This window comes from Notechis scutatus, unplaced genomic scaffold (assembly GCF_049901735.1).
Source record: "Notechis scutatus isolate UNSWTSFEM ecotype Mainland unplaced genomic scaffold, rNotScu1.2 NSCUSCF23, whole genome shotgun sequence".
NCBI lineage: Eukaryota > Metazoa > Chordata > Lepidosauria > Squamata > Elapidae > Notechis > Notechis scutatus.
Genome location: NW_028263148.1, coordinates 91,412 through 108,246, shown reverse-complemented (window position 1 = coordinate 108,246; position 16,835 = coordinate 91,412). Strand labels below are relative to the sequence as shown.

Here is a 16,835-nt window from a genome sequence, read left to right as displayed (position 1 = left end):
GCAGTGTCTTTCGGGCGATGGAAGCTCCCCAAGGGCAGTCACCAGCCACTTTGATCGGCCGGTAGAAGCGGTCTCGGGGCAAGCGCACACGCACTCTCCCCTCGCCGGGGGGCCGCTTCTATCATCCGATCAAAGTGGCCGGTGACTGCCCTTGGGGAGCTTCCATCGCCTGAGAGACACTGCCTAAAGGCAAGGGGACACGGGTAGCCACGCCTCATCCTGAAGCGGCTGGGGACTCTGCCTTCGGGGAGCTTCTATCGGCTGATGTTCTATCGGTAGATCGGGGTATTCTAGCCTAGGCTACCTGCAGGGCACTCCTAAAGGCAAGTTTTTTCCCCACCCACCCCCGCCCTTCCCCCCATTTCTCTTCACCTCGTGTAGTTCTAACGAACAATGTGAGAAATGGCGGGGAAACGCAGAGGCCTAAAGTTTGGGAGTGGGGCTTAATTTCACCTCATGCCTAGAAATCATGCTGGGCCTATTGGTGGAGGCCCTATTGTTGGAGAAACACGGTATCTATCTATCTATCTATCTATCTATCTATCTATCTATCTATCTTTTATTTATCCATCCATATCTATCTCTATCTATCTCTATCTATCATCACTCTATATCTATTCATCCATCTCTATCTATCTATCTATCTATCTATCTATCTATCTATCTATCTATCTATCTATCTATCTATCTCTATATCTATCTCTATATCTATTTATCCATCCATATCTGTCTCTATCTATCTATCTCTATCATCTGTCTATATCTACCCATCCATCCCTATCTATCTATCTATCTATCTATCTATCTATCTATCTATCTATCTATCTATCTATCTATCTATCTATCTATCTATCTCTATATCTATTTATCCAGCCAGATCTATCTTTATTTATCTATCTCTAACTATCATCTATCTATCTATCTATCTATCTATCTATCTATCTATCTATCTATCTATCTATCTATCTATCTATCCATGTCTATCTATCAACTATCTCTATCTACCCATCCATGGTTATCTCATTTGCTGTGTATACTGTAATAATAATAATAATAATAATAATAATAATAATAATAATAATAATAATAATAATAATCCCTTTTCGATCAATACAGACAATATTACAACAGGAGAAAGAGAAGGAAGTGACGTTGCAGGTGATTATGCAAGGAATCCAGAAGATTGAAAGGAGAACAAAGAATATTGAGCAAAGAACTGAAAAGACAGATGAGAAAGTAGAGAATATTCAACCGATGATGATGAAATATGAGGACAGATTTAAGAAAATTGAAGAAGATATACAAAGAGATAAGAAAATTGGAGATATTGATACTCGATTGAGTGAAGTTGAAAAGGGCAGGAGTGGACCATTAGGATGGGAAATCGATAGATAAGGATTTTACCTGAGATTTCAAAATGTAGAAGAAGAAAAAGGTGAAAACCTTGCTGAAATAATGACAGAAATATTGGCAGAAGTGTTAGAGATAACCAAAGAGAAGATGATGGATGGGATGGATGAAGTGTTCCGTGTCTATACAAGATATGCAATGAGAAATAAGTTACCAAGAGAAGTTCACATTAGATTTACTAAGAAAATTATTAAAACTCAGATAGTGCATGTGACAAGAGAGAAAACATTAAACTACAAGGAGAAAGAAATTGTGGTGCTGAAACAGGTACCAAGAAGAGTAAGAGAGATGAGAAGAGAATATTTGAATTGAAAAAGAAAAAGAAGGTGCAGTAGGTGATGTACCCAGAGAGCAACGAGAACTAAGATCTACTAGAGCAATAAAACCCTCTTACAAAGCCTAATATGGATGAAAGAAAATTTATTACAATTAACATAAATGGACTTAATTTAGCTACTAAAAGAAGAAAAGTATTTCATAAATTAGAGAAATTAAAGTTTGATATAATCTGCCTACAAGAAGTACATATTAAAAAACAACATGAATATATATTGAAACAAAAAAAATTAGGGAAATTATTCACATCGTTGACACAATGTAAAAAAAGAGGTGTGGTCTTATATATTAGAGATACAATTCCAGCAGAACCAATTTATACAGATGATGATGGAAGGATTTTGATGGTGGAAATAATGGAAATAATGTAAAAACATTTTAAATCACAATTTATGCTCCAAATGACAATCAAGAAGAATTTTACAGGAAATTACATATGAAAATAATTGAACTGGACTATGCTAATATTTGTATGATGGGAGATTTCAATGGAATAATTAATGATCAATTGGATTATAAAATGCAGAAATCAACAAAGAAAACTAGAAAGACACTACCAAAATCTTTCTTTCAAATGATAGAAAAGCAAACTTAAAAGATGCATGGAGAGAGAGAAATGTGGAAAATAAGCAATATACCTTTTATTCAAACAGACATGCATCATGGTCTAGAATAGATATGATATGGATGTCAGCAGAATTACTTGCTAATATATGAGAAATTGAAATAGAAACAAGCACTTGGGCAGATCACAACTCAATGACAGTCATTTGGAAAGGACAAAAGAGGAGATCTAGATGGACCTTAAATAATACGATAGTAAAGGAAAAAGACTTCAAACAGAAAATAGAGAAAGAATTGGTTTTCTTTTTTAAAGAAAATTAAAAAGAGGATACATCTTTACAGAATCTCTGGGACACGATGAAGGCCTACACAAGAGGCTTGATAATAGACTATACAAGGAAAAGAAATATAAAACAGAAAAAACTTTCAAAAGATGACTATAAGAGATTGGAAAAAGAATTACAGAAGTTTCTGCAAAAAAAGACATTAAAATTAAAATGGACATAACAAAACATAAAATGGGACTAATGGAAAAAGAGGAATTAGCACAAAAAATTAAAAATGCTAAACAGAATTACTTTGAAGATGCAAACAAACCAGGCAGATGGTTAGCCTATAAATTGAGAAAGGAAAGAGAATCAAGAAGGATTAGCCAATTAATAAATGAAGAAGGATATGTTTGCTATGGAAATGAGGAGAAGAAAAAAAAGTATACAAGATTATTATGGAAAACTGTATTATCAAGAGAATATTCAAGAAGAAAAAGTTAAGAATATTTACAGAAAGCGAAATTACCCCAGATACCCAAAGACATTGAAGCAATGTTAGAAGGGAACATTACAATGATGGAATTAACAGAAGCCTTTAAAAAAACAGAATGTTGGAAAAGCACCAGGTCCAGATGGATTGCCAGAGGAATTTTACAAGACTTTCCAGGAAATACTGAATCTTCAACTATTAGAAGTCATGAATGAAGTTATGTCAAAGAAGAGAATACCCAAAACATGGTCAGAAGCATATATTACACTTATACCGAAGGAAGACACAGACCTGCAGCAAGTTAAAAATTATAGACCTATATCCTGATTAAATTCAGACTATAAAATTTTTGTTTCAATCTTGGCAGAAAGACTGAAAAGATACTTAAATAATTTTATTCATGCTGATCAAAATGGATTTCTGCCAAAGAGACAAATCAAAGACAATGTGAGAATAATTCTGGATGCTTTGGAATACTATAAGGCACATCCTGAAAAGCAAATGGCCTTGATGTTTTTAAATGCACAAAAAGCCTTTGATAATGTGAGCTGGTGATTCATGTTATTGCAATTGGTACAAATGGGCTTTGGTAAAAAATATTCAAGCCATTGAAACGATATATCATAAACAAACTGCAAAGGTTATGATAAATGGAGAATTGACAGAATCCATAGATATAAGAAAAGGGACTAGACAAGGTTGTCCACTGTCGCCTCTGCTGTTTGTGTTAACATTGGAAGTGTTGAATAGGAATATTAGAGAAGAAAAAGAAATAAAAGGAATAGAAATAAAAAAGGAAGAGTATAAATTGCAAGCCTTTGCAGATGACCTGGTATTTATATTAGAGGACCCATTGGAAACAGCACCTAAATTAATAGAAAAGATAGAAGAATATGGAAAAGTAGCAGGTTTGAAAATAAATAAAGATAAAACAAAGATATTAACAAAAACATGCTAGCAAGACGAAAGAAAGAGTTGGAAGAAGTTTTAGAAATACAGGTCACAAATAAGGTTAAGTATTTAGGGATATATATTACATCAAGATGTAGCACATTGAAGGAGGATAATTATTTTAAACTCAAACAGCAGATTGCGACAGATTTGACAAAATGGGAAAACTTACAATTATCATTGATTGAGAGAATATTTACAATTAAGATGAATGTATTGTCTAGAATTTTATACTTATTCCAAACAATTCCAATTCAATTAGGGAAAGAGTTTTTCAAGACTTAAATAAAATTGTGTTGAAATACATCTGGCAGGGTAAGAAAGCGAGAATAAAACTTAAACTGTTACAAGATGCAAGAACAAGAGGAGGGTTTGCCTTGCCCAACTGGGAATTATATTATCAAGCGTCAAGTTTGATGCGGGTAAAGCAATGGATAATGTTAAGGAATAGTAGATCATTGACTTTAGAAGGCCATGACTTGCTGCTGGGATGGCATGCTTTCCTCTGGTATAAGGGAACTAAAACACAGGGGTATTTTAGAAGACATTACATTCGAGAGGCATTGTTTTTAAATTGGGAGAAGATAAAAAGACAATATTATTGAAAGATTCCATTATGGATATCTACCATTGAAGCTTTTTCTTATCCAATAATATATAAAAAAGAACAAACAGTTAGATATGGTGAAATACTGAATGAAAAGGATGAACTGAAATCTATGCAAGCGTTGGAAGAATAAGGTGTAAAATGAATTGGTTTTCATATTTGCAAATACAATCTAGATTTGATAAAGATTTTAAAACAGAAGGTGTCTATGATAAGTTGACTGATTTAGATAAAATTCTGATGGGTACTGATGAAAAGATAATTAAAATTTTTATGGACATTTATTAGAATTGGAGGAAGAACAAGTTAAAGAAATGATGATTGCTTGGGGGAAAAATTTTGGATATGGGATTGATTTAGAGAAATGGCAAAAATTGTGGTCTCAAAATTATAAAATGACAATGTCAACTGCATATAAAGAAAATTTGTATAAGATGTTTCACAGGTGGCATCTACCCCCGACGAGAATTGCGAGAATGTTTAAGAACAAATCAGATAAATGTTGGAAATGTCATCAGATACCTGGTTCATATTACCATATGTGATGGACATGTTCAGACGCAAATATTGGACTAAAATCCACACATGGTTGGAAAAAATGATAAAATGATATAGACTTGAAACCAGAGATATATTTATTGGGAGTCATACCAGACATATACAATAAAGAACTGAAATATTTGATTGTAAATGTCTTAACAGCAGCTAGAATTGTATTTGCGAAGAACTGGAAAAATGAAAAAAAAATCTATGCAGGAGGAAGTTACTAAGAAAATTATGGACTGTGCTGAAATGAGTAAATTGACATTTGAAATTAGAGAACAAGATAAAGATAAACAATTTTATATGATATGGGATTTGTTTTATCAATGGTTGGACAAAAAGACATGGTAATGTAATAGACTAGGAAATTTTGTAATAGAAGTTTAATAGATCGATATAAAATATAATACAGATATATATAACCATTGGATGAAAGTACAATATAAATTTTACAATAAAATTTGGAATATCTCATATAAAATGATGGAATAAATAGTTTAGTCATGGATGATTAATAACTGATAAATAGATAAACATATGTTAGTTTGACAATGTGAGAATTTATATAAACCGTGAGCAATGACTATGAAAGGATAGCACAAAAGATTTGTAACCAACTGACACACTGTATGTATGTAAAATGGAAGATGGTTTTATGTTTTTATGTTTTGTTTGTATATGTTTGTCTTAAAAAATAAAAATTTTACAAAAAAAAAAACCTCCAGGGTCGCTCTGGGCTTCCTCCACTGGAAACACGGCCCCCAATTCAGTGGGCTTCCCAGGCCTGGGTCTAAGGGCAGTGATCCCAACCTTTTATGCGCGCCCGGTACCGCATCAGCTGGGCACCGTGGGCCATCTTTGCTGCTTCCCTCACGGCCTTTTCATCAAAAGATGTCTTTTCGGGAAATGGCTTTCGAAAGCTCCGATAGATGGACACTGAAGTCAGGGCACTTTTATCAAAAGATGGCCCAACCAGGTAAGACTTGTTCCACGTCGGTCCACGGACGGGTTGGGGACCCTGTCAGGGGACACGGAGGATACCGGTTCCATCCATTGAGTCAGCCTCAAGGCCTGAGGAAAAGCCGCGTTTGAATGGCTTTGGGGTCTTTGGTTTTTTCTTTATCCTTTTTTAGCTGTGTTCTGTCTGTGAAACCTTCCTTCTTGGCACCTTGAATAAATTTAATCTTTGTTTAAATCCTGAAGTGGATCCAAGGCCTTCTTGGCCCCTCCTAAGACTGGCTGAGCTCCTGGTTCCCAAAGCCAGACCTGGATGGGGAGGGCCTCTCCTCCATCCTCTTCTGGGTCTCCAGAGGGCTGGTTGCGGGGGGAGAAACTGGGGTGGGTGGGTGAAGTTACCACCTCTCTCTGGTCACATCCACACAACTTGCTCACTTCACCAATGGCTGCATTCACACTGGCAACTCTTAACCGTGGTTTGTTTTCTGAAGTTGGATCAATTGGCTCAGTGAATGATGGGCATCCCGCAGTACATGAATTCATCAGAGAAAAGCTGGACAATAGTTTATAACTGAAACAAGCAGGGTGTGCTGGTTAGACAGTATATAGCTAGTTTGGGAATGAGAAGTCCCCTTAAGGGAATGCTTCATGGGAAATGTAGTTAATGCCTCTTGGAGATGTAGTTCATGTCACATGGTCGCATCTGTAATCCTGATGGGTCACTGACTTGACCTCTGGAGGGCTGAGGGAGGTTTTGGGCATTCTTACCTGGACCCCAGCATCGTGCTGGAGTCTTCCTTTGGTATATCGCTGTGGGATGAAGATAACCATCTTTTCACACTATGGAGGCGATCACTGGGGCAAAGATTGGACATTAGATGAATCTCTGCATATCTGTGAGTTATACTTTGAGGATATCTGATATAATCCAATAAAATTAACTTTGCATGGAAGCCTTTGTAGTATTGGACTGCTTATCCCAGGAACTTTGGGAAGATAAAAGTATTGCCTGGGACAAAAAACAGGGGAAGCTTTTCTTCCTGCAAGGACCATATTCACACAACATCCTTCACCAGGCTGGGGAAATGTTAGGCAGCCACCCTGAGAAAAAATACAGGTCTATGTGCAGCCTCCACAGAGCCGATAATGGACCACTGAGGAGAACAGCTCCTCCTCCTCCTCTTCTTCCCAGGGTCTCCCCTGAGGCAAACTCAGAAATCGAGGTGGGCACATTCTCGACAGAGAAGGGGCTTCCTCCCCTCTGGGCACAACAACCCAGCTTCAGTGAGACACGGCAGAGAACATCATGGAGAAGAGCAGCCTTGTTAGGCATCAACCTGGCCTCCAAAAACAACAGCTTGAACCCAGAGCCGCCAAAGATCTCATACTGAGGCAGAACAGATGGGAGTGGAAATTTCACTTCAGGCCCAAGGAATTTGAACATTACCTCCAATTCAGGATTGGCATGTGGAGTTCTGTCTATGGAGACTCTCAGTCATCCAGGTCCTCGTTGTCTCAAAGGAGAGACAACAGCGTTTGAGATATATGGAGTTTTGATATACAAGAAAAGCACCAACAGGCCCAACTTTCAACATTAGGCAGAGTCCAAGGTTGCTGCTTGCTTCCTTGGTATTACAAGACAGGCAGCACTAAAGTGACATCAACCCAGAGTGTCACAAAGCTCCATAGCTCTGGGTGGCCTTCCCCAGCCATCTCTGGAGACAAGAGACCAAGTTGAAGGACAGGAGAAGTCAATCCTCCTCTTGTTGAACTCTCTCCCTCCAGCATCACTTTCCGGACTTGTCCTGACAGGAAGCACCACAACCACTATGGGACAATGTCCCCAGGGGTGTATCTGTCGCTTTTCACTCACAGGTTTTTCTGCTACTCCTCCAATGTAAACATCAAAGTGAAGCAACCTGGAAGGCATCTTGTACCAGAAAAGGATAAATGCCTCAAGTCAGGCTCTGTGTGGCAAACGTTTTCAGAAAGGCATAGGCTGTGCTTCTGAATCGACTTTCTCTCCTTTCCAGATGAAGTTTGGTTTGTCTCTGAATCAGGAAAGACACAGGATATTCCTTCTTTTGAGAGTGCTTTGAATTCCTCCAACTCTTCTTATTCTTTAGAAACGGGAAGGGGATTAACAAAACTCCATGAATTATGGACCTCCTGCTTCAGCTTCTGATGCTGCTGCTGTCCCAGCCGGTCTCTGGGAAGCTTAGAGGGAAATGTCCTCTGAGTTTGGAGGATGGAGACCATCCATGGAGCTATTACAGGCCAGGAGACCATCTCACTGGTATATTCACAACTGAAAGAGTAATATCGCCTATAACGTTGCCTTTCAACAGGGCTCCTTCTAGTCAGTCTCATTCGTAAGTCTTTCAGGGCAATGGAGTTGCATTCCCTTTATTTGCAGTTCTTCCCTTTCCTTCTTATTTCAGTTACATCTCTATTGTAGGACCTGAATGATTTTGATTTCCATGGCTTGCTCTTTGTCTGGTTTTATGGAAGAGACTCGAATTCAAAGATGGGACTTGAAAAAAACCTGAAATAACTCCAATTTATTTTGCTATTTTTCCTGAATTCATCACTTGAATAGTGAACTTTGTTTAAAGTAATGATTGAAATTGAAATTGTTCCTTAACACAGCCCATTTCCATATTTGTATAACTAATCATTACTTTTGGATAAATAGATCTACTTAAGAGTATGATTGTGGACACAAAGAGGATTTAACTTTTTAAAAAGATATTTTGTTATTACAGTAGATGATGATGATGATGATGATAACATGAACTTTATTTTTACAGTAGTGTTTCTCTTGGCTTTACAAATATCCCACACTTCATTTTCACCTTTCAACTGCTTGACAAGAATTCCCAGCATCTGCAGAATCTCAGACTTGGCTACAACATCCATGTAGGGCTCTTTGAGCCCTTTCCACACTTCAGATGCCTTGCTGGATATGCTCTCTACTGGAGACGCCAATGTCCCCAACTACAGCTGTGGAAGGAAGGACAACCTTCTGGCTTTTCTGGATGGAGCTAACAAGGAGATTTCCACCCAGATATCACCATTAGTAGGCACCTACAAAGTCCCACAGGTTTGTGTGTATTTTTCTCTATCTGGTAGATATTTTTCTTTCTTTACATAAAGGCCTACTGTCAAGGGATGGAGTGAACCTCACAAGGAATGGAAAGAATATATTCAGAAAACAATTAGCTCATCTTATCAGAAGGACTTTAAACTGAGGGGGGAGGCCAATCTTCAAGACCTTTAAAATCTAATTCCAAGCAAAAACCACTAAATAACCAATCATATAAAGAGGAAGGGACTAAAGAGAAAGGGACTAAAGAGAAAGAAGAAGAAGAAGAAAAGGAAAAACATAATGAAATAGAGAGACCCTCAGTCATTGGCTAGCTTGCAGAATGCAGGAACCCTGGTTTCTTATGGCCATCAGAAGTGAAACAACCTCTCCCCCAGCCCCCCTCCCTCCCTGCCCTTACTAGGGAGGGGGCGGACCCCCTGCAGATGCCCCTGGCACTGCAGGACCCCAGTTTCAGAGTAGTGCAACAGTCAATGGGGTGAGCCTGCGGGGCCGGCACCACAAACACCCCCCTGCCATCTCTTAGTGGCAGGAGGATGCTGCAACGGCCATAAGGGTCATAAGTCTCTTGGTTCAGTGCCGCTGTAGCTTCTCATGGTTGTAAGTCGAGGACTGCCTCTTTCATGAAACGATCGGTCCCTCTGGATCAAAACAAAAGCTCCCTTCCTCCACCTGAATGAATTCACCTCAAGAAAGGTGGGGAACCTCTCGCACTGTCTCCAAGATTTTAGGGCCTCCCCAGATGAGCATTAAATTCCATCCTGAACTCTGGATTACTTTCACTTGTTTGGTCTTGCCCAGCCAACTGGGGCTGAGACCATGTGGCTCCAGGTGTTTCTCTGGATACACCTCAGGCTCCTTCGCCCTCTCACTTTCTTCCCCTTCTCAGTTAAGGTGGCTGACATGCTGGAAAGCCAAACACGGTCCCTGGCAGGTTCATCTCAACGGAAAAGGACTTTTCCCACAACCAGTTTACCTCTAACACAGGAGAATTGTAGATCTTCTGAGAATGGGATGAAAAGAGAGAGTCTGCTTTGCAAGAGTGGAACCTCCCACTCCAACGTTGTCCTCTCTGTAGCCTGGTGACTTGTCTTGGGAACAGGGAAGACTCCTCTGGCTGCCATTTTGAGAGGGTGCCCACAGCAGATCCCCTCCCCCAGATTCAAATGGGCCCCTAGCCTCAAAAGGTTGCCTCAATCGGGGTCTCCCTTTCCTCGCCTTCCTTCTGATGTGCGACTCACATGGAGCTTTGCTTTTTCTGTCTCCCAAGTGCAAAGACCTGATGAGCCCAGTGAAGAAGTCCCTGAAGCATCTGGATGAGCCAGAAAAAAAGCCATTAGAGAGGAAGAGCAGCTGGAGCAAAGTCGGAGTTGCCTGCTCAAGGTAGGAGACCACATGGCTGAATGTTTGAAAATCCACCCTGAACAGGAAGTTCTTGAAGAATGGAGATGGTGATTTGCCTGCCCACCAATTCTGCAATCTCCCTCTCTCCCTCTCTCCCCCCCCCTCTCTCTTGTCCAGATGTTGCAGTCAGATTTGCGAGTCAGGAGTCTTTTTGAGTTTGGAGGTCTAGGGGAAGAAGAGGCAGAACCTGGGGATGGAGTTAAAAGAGGAATCGCCTAGAATCTCTACATAGCCACAAGCAAACAGTCCAACTCCCCTTGAATACCTGCTGCAATGCCTCAAATGAGATGCCGTCTCCAATTGTTGAATTCCCCTATGTGGAAATATGTTGTTAAATATGAGTGTTAAAAACAAAATCCACATTTTAGTCCAAACCCCTAGAAAACCACAATACCGGCATTTGCAGTAGTCAAGAAAAGTAGCAGACTGGTCATGCCATGCTTGCATCAAACTCTGCAGACTTTATCTTGGGAGTCTTCATCACTCAAGTTTGAAGTAAGACATTTTTGTGTAAGAGGGAACTTTTGGGCCCCAGAAGAAAGCATCTCTCCATCACTGCTTCTTTGGGGCATCTCTTTCCTCCGGCATGAAAAGTCTGGGCTTCTGGCCCAGCTCCTAAAAAGAGAAAATTAAAATAGCTGTTCACCTCCTTTCTATGGGTATTTGCCTCCAAGTTTACTGAATTTAACACCAAGAAAGTACATAAGTTGTACAAGATGACTAGCAAAAAGCAAGCCCGGGAACAGAAGGTAAGAACAGAGGTGTGTGTGTGTGTGTGTGTGTGTGTGTTGTGTGTTGTGTGGTAGAATGGAAGGGATACAAATATAAATAAAGAGAAGGAAGGAAAGGGAACATTTTGTGCAAAAGAAAACCTCAGGAACGAGAGGAATTCTGGTTGAGACTTTTAGGTGGGACTGTGCTCTTTCTTTCTTTCTTTCTTTCTTTCTTTCTTTCTTTCTTTCTTTCTTTCTTTCTTTCTTTCTTTCTTTCTTTCTTTCTTTCTTTCTTTCTTTCTTTCTTTCTTTCTTTCTTTCTTTCTTTCTTTCTTTCCTTTTTGCTCCTGGCTCTGCCATTGCTGTGTTAAGAGCCAGGCATTGGGTTGTAGAAGAGAGGAGGAGAAATCCTATCTTTAGGAGAGGGAAGACTGTACATGCTCAGGGGACACAGGTTGGGGATCAAAGCCGTGGAGTCTTCTGGACACTCCTTGATGGGATTGGAATTCTCGGTGAGTCTCCAGCTCCTTTTGCTGGACTTGGCCCTTTATTAACCAATCAGAATAGAGCTGGAAGGGTCCTTGGAGGTCTTCTAGTCCAACCCCTGCTCAAGCAGGAGACCCTATACTGGGAGTGGGATTCTACCAGTTCAGTCCAGTTCTATAGAACTGGTTGTTATGATTCTGCACAGTTCGGAGAGCCGGCGAATCGTGCCCCTGGCTGGCCCCGCCCCTCTCCACCCTCCCCTCCCAGTCAGTCTTTATTGCACCTGCCCGACATCACTGACTGCGTCCTTCCCCACCCAGTCACTCCTGAAGGAATCTTTTCAGGTTCTTTTTCCCTTCCCGATGATCAGCTGTGCCGGGATCCCCCTCGCTGTCTTACTGCTTTGCCCAGGACGCTTCCCTGAGGCCCAGGAGGCAAAAGGGGGTGTGGGATGTGTATGTATGCTGCGCGCCCCACCCTGTGCTCCGTTTTGTGCCTTCTTGGGCCCCAGGGAAGACTTCTGGGAGCAAAAACGCCCCCCAGGAGGCTTCCCTGAGGTCCAGGAGGCCCAAAAACAAGGGGGGTGCTGCAAAAAAGAAGAAGCCACGCCCACCCAGCCACACCCACATTTGAATCCCACCCCTGCCCTATACCATGTGAGACAAGTGGCTGTCCAATCCCCATTGATGGACTTACACCCTCTTCTTCAAGTTGCCTGCTGAATGCAACTGTGGGGGTCCCTGGGGTGCCAAAAGGGGCTGGCCTAGCAAACGTTGATGATGAAGACATTTTGGGCCACAAATGAGGAGGTGGGCGGAAGAAAGCCTGAAAGCTTTCACTTTTCTTTCTGTTTGTTTGTTTTCATCCTTTCCTCTAGAAGAGGCCCTCCAATATTCTCCAGTCATCTCTCTCCTCCCCAGCTCTGGTTAATAAGACCCAAATCATTGTTACTGTTGGCCTTTTGAGTTTTCTGACAATGTTTTCAGAAGAAGAAGGAAGAGGCAATGAGTGGCAAGAAACTCCTGGGCCCAGCCGAGATATTCCGAGATATTCCGATATCTCCTGTCTCCTCACCCTTCCCAGATGCATGGACATCCACAAGAGAACCACCCACAGCCAAAGAGAAGGCATTGCAGCCAAGCAGGTGAGCGGTTATCAGGCCCGGCCCAGCTTGGACCTTCAGGAAAGAAAGACTCGTCTCCATTTGCAGTCAAGTTGCATCTAGTAAAAGGTATGCTTTCACTAAAGTCAAGTGGTCACAGCGAAAGCAAAGCTAGATCTGAGGATTCCTGCATAAACTTGGTAATCTTCCCTTTTTTCTCCCTGGTCATCTACAATCATGTCCACTGAAGGCCAATCATGCAGATAAGGAAGAAAAGTATTTATTTAAAAATATTTTAGGGAGGAAGCAGGGGAATCCCATCTCTTTGCTCACTCACGCCAGACCAACGCAACACTCTTGTATCATAACAAGCAAACATCTGCATCCAGTGGCTACACCATTACGTCTCCTTGCTGAATGGGTGTTGCCCACCATGAAACTGGGATGAAAAGGGCAGAGTTGGACCATGAAAATTAAGCAAATGAACTTGGATTGTTCTTGGTATAAACAAGTGATGGATTTTTCCAAGAAGTTCTAGCTTTGTGGTCTTTGGAGCCATCCAAGGAATAAGGCGGAAAGACAACAGGCAGCTGATAGAAAAAAAGCAAAAGGGCCTAGAATGGCAAAATGACCATGTGTGAGATTTAGTATGTGTTCAACTTACTGCACATTCCAAAAAGATAAAATATGAGTGGACCGATGATCAGATTGATGTCCATGCTTGAAGCATAGAAAAACAAGGCTTTGTGTATATCTGGATGTCCTTCGGGTGTTGTGATGGTCAGATAGGGCTCACAGTTTAGGAGCAGACTGAGCTCACTTTCAAAGGTTCCCCTAAAACTTGCGTGTTGTCAATATACACAGCAAACACACCCACACAATATGTCCCCTTCCCAAGAATGGGGACAGACCCACCATGGTGCACTCAAAATAGAAAGGGATCAGGATACGTTTTAGGATGGGAGACTTCTCCTGTGGCCCCTGGACCTAAACCCAAGACAATGTTTCAGAGATTCCTTAGCTCAGGTGTTGTACAAAGAAAAACAGGGGCAGTCGGGCCTAAAGAAGGTGCATCCTGTAAAATGGCGTTTCCAGAACCTTCCATCTCCGCCTTCATTCCTCAAATGAAACAATGGCATTGTTTATGGAGCCTACCCATCTTCTGGGAAAGCACAGCCTAATTTTTTGCATGAATTGCCGGTCAATTTGAGTGAGCTTCCTGACAATAATTGATTTAGAACTTGTTGGTTGTATCGGCCAAGATTCGGGAGGCTTTGAGTTCTAATCCTCCCTCAGGCAGGAAAACTTCCTGGGGACTTTGAGCGGATCACCAGGAGACTTTTGAATTCCAGTCCCGCCTTAACTCTTATTGAATTTGGGGTGGGAAATTTGGAAACATTTTCTCAGATTAATGTGAGATACTAAAATTGGAGATTCCTAGAGTGTGAGATGGCCGAGTGTCCAATGTTGTGGGTAGTGATGGAGGAAAGTGAAATTGTGGGATAATCGCTGTGGTGGGGATCATTTTTTTACTACTGGTTCTGTGGGCATGGCTTTGTGGGCTGGCTTGTGGGGCATGGCAGTGGAAAGTTACTTCAAAAGCCCATTCCTTCCTCTCCCGACTAACCTGCTTTCCAGCTCCGTTCTCCTGTGCAGGGCAACCAATCCAGCCGATCAGCTGGGACTCAGTGGGAGGCAGAGAAGAGATGGGGGCGAGGCCAGTCAGAGGCGGTATTTGCCAGTTCTCCGAACCACTCAAAATTTCCACTACCAGTTCTCCAGAACTGGTCAAAACCTACTGAATTCCACCTCTGGATAAACGCCTCTTCCATGTGGCACAAAGCCACAAGTCTCGGCCTTCTTCTACTGCTTGTGCAAGAACCAGAGGGATTTGTGTGAATCTTAGACTGACCTTCTTCTGATCCAACAGAGCTTTTCTTATCTCCTTAAAATGGAATTTGCAAAGGGATCCTATTCGCAGTTAGGAGCCATTATGAGACATAAAAATTGATTCCCAATTGATCAGCAATCTCTGTGGTTGGAGAGCAGAGCAGCTTCCATGGGTGCCTCTTCCTAGAAACCTAGAAGTCCCCCCCCACTTATTCAGCCCCTTCTTGGACCTGGATGAACATTATGCAGCATTGGAGGTTTGTGACCTGGTCAATGATGCGGCTGCCTTGAGACAGGATCCCTGCAACCTCCTCCTGGGAAGAGTCCCAAGGTCCCCTTTCTCTGGACATCTTCTCCAGCCCTTCACAGACGAGACAGGCTTGGAGGAGGAGCAGAGAAATGCTTTAGGTACAAATTGTAGAGTGGAAAATTAAAGAGCCTGAAAACGGCTATTTTATTTCTCTGGTTGATGAAAGAAAAAAAATATACAGTGGAAATTTCTTTACACACTTCATTTTTTTATTTCCTTTTTTTTTTTTTTTGCTGTGAAGTACATACAATCCCAAACTGAAATCCCAGACAGCTGTTCTGCTGAATTCTTTCTGCAAAGGAGGTTTTATCAGGAAATCAAGAAAGACTCATATAAGAGGGATGAAGATTTCCCTCCTCAGCTGGGAGCCAGTCAAGCATGGCATTTCACATCATTCTGGCATTTTTAGGGAGAGGATCAGGCAACCAGGCTGGTGTTTGGTTCCCACAGCTTCCTCCTGACCTCTTTTCCTACACATTCTCTCACCACCCACCCACATGTTTAGCTGCTGTCAGTGGGAACAAGTGCGTCAATCGTTTTTTATAAGGTATCATGTTCAGTAGCTGTTGCTGAACAGCTGAATTCCTCTGAATTTTACAGCGGTCTCTTTAGCAATATTTATTGAAAGGGGAGAATTCCAGTCGTTCAACAATTCCCCATTTTGAAACATATAGATATCATTTTCTTTGACTCCTGCATACTATCAAAATGGAAATCAAATAAAAGAAACATTAACAATTCTTCCACTATCATAATGATGTTATATCTCATGTTTTTACATTTGTTCTGGCTGTGAGATGCTCCTTTGTGTTCAGCTCTGGCCTCAGAAGGATAATGTAGCACTTGGGGATGAAGATGCAGACCAGCAGACCAGCACTGGAGGCCAGGATGGAGAAGACCTGCACAGCCACCATGTGTTTCCCTTTGGTGCTCAGGTAGGTGGGCACAAAAGTCACCCAGACACTGCAGAAGACCAGCATGCTGAAGGTGATCAACTTGGCTTCGTTGAAGGCCCCAGGCAGATTCCTGGCCAGGAAAGCCACCGTGAAGCAGACGGCAGCCAGGAAGCCCATGTAGCTGAGGGTGACGTAGAACATGACAACGGCCCCTTGGTTGCATTGCAGGATGATCTCTCCAGGCTGGGAGAGGAGGTCAGAGTCAGGGAAGGGGGAGAAACTCCCAGCCAGATGGAGCAGATGATAACTTGGACACCAGAAGAAGACAGGATGATGGAGTTGGCCAAGCTCTTCCCCAACCATCTCTTTGCTCGGTTTCCTGGTTTTGTGGCCAGGAAAGCCAGCACCACCATGATGGTTTTGGCCAAGAGAGAAGAAACGGCAACTGAGAAGATGATGCTGAAAACCGTTTGTCGGAGAAGGCAGGTGGCTTTCCTTGGTTGACCAATGAAGAGAGAAGAGACAAGAAGCAAAGCAGGAGGGAGACCAGGAGGATGTAGGAGAGGTCCCGGTTGTTGGCTTTGACAAGGGGAGTTTCTCGGTATTTAATGAAGACGATTAAAACAAGGCCTGTGGTTAGGAACAAGAATAGGGCAAAAGAAACCAGGATGATGCCCAGAAGTTCTTCATAAGACAGGAAGGTTATAACTTTGGGGATACATTGGACTCTTTTTTATTTGGGAATTTATCATCCGGACATTTGGTGCATTTTTCTGTATCTGAGAAAAAAAACAACAACCC

General features: G+C 41.7%; 1 protein-coding gene and 1 long non-coding RNA gene across 9 annotated transcripts in view; one reads left to right on the top strand and one right to left on the bottom strand.

Moving 5' to 3' along the window:
• Positions 1-16,835, bottom strand: part of LOC148128565 (vomeronasal type-2 receptor 26-like) — a 90,816-nt gene that overhangs the window by 26,862 nt on the left and 47,119 nt on the right. The window lies entirely within an intron of this gene.
• LOC148128568 (uncharacterized) lies at positions 10,052-15,280 on the top strand. Of its 3 annotated transcripts, none has more exons than XR_015746271.1 (3): positions 10,052-10,616; positions 10,755-11,386; positions 12,717-15,280. It is a non-coding gene; the product is annotated as an uncharacterized LOC148128568 (long non-coding RNA). The 3 variants fall into 3 exon arrangements; XR_015746270.1 differs by having other exon boundaries at positions 12,714-15,280; XR_015746272.1 differs by lacking the exon at positions 10,755-11,386 and having other exon boundaries at positions 12,714-15,280.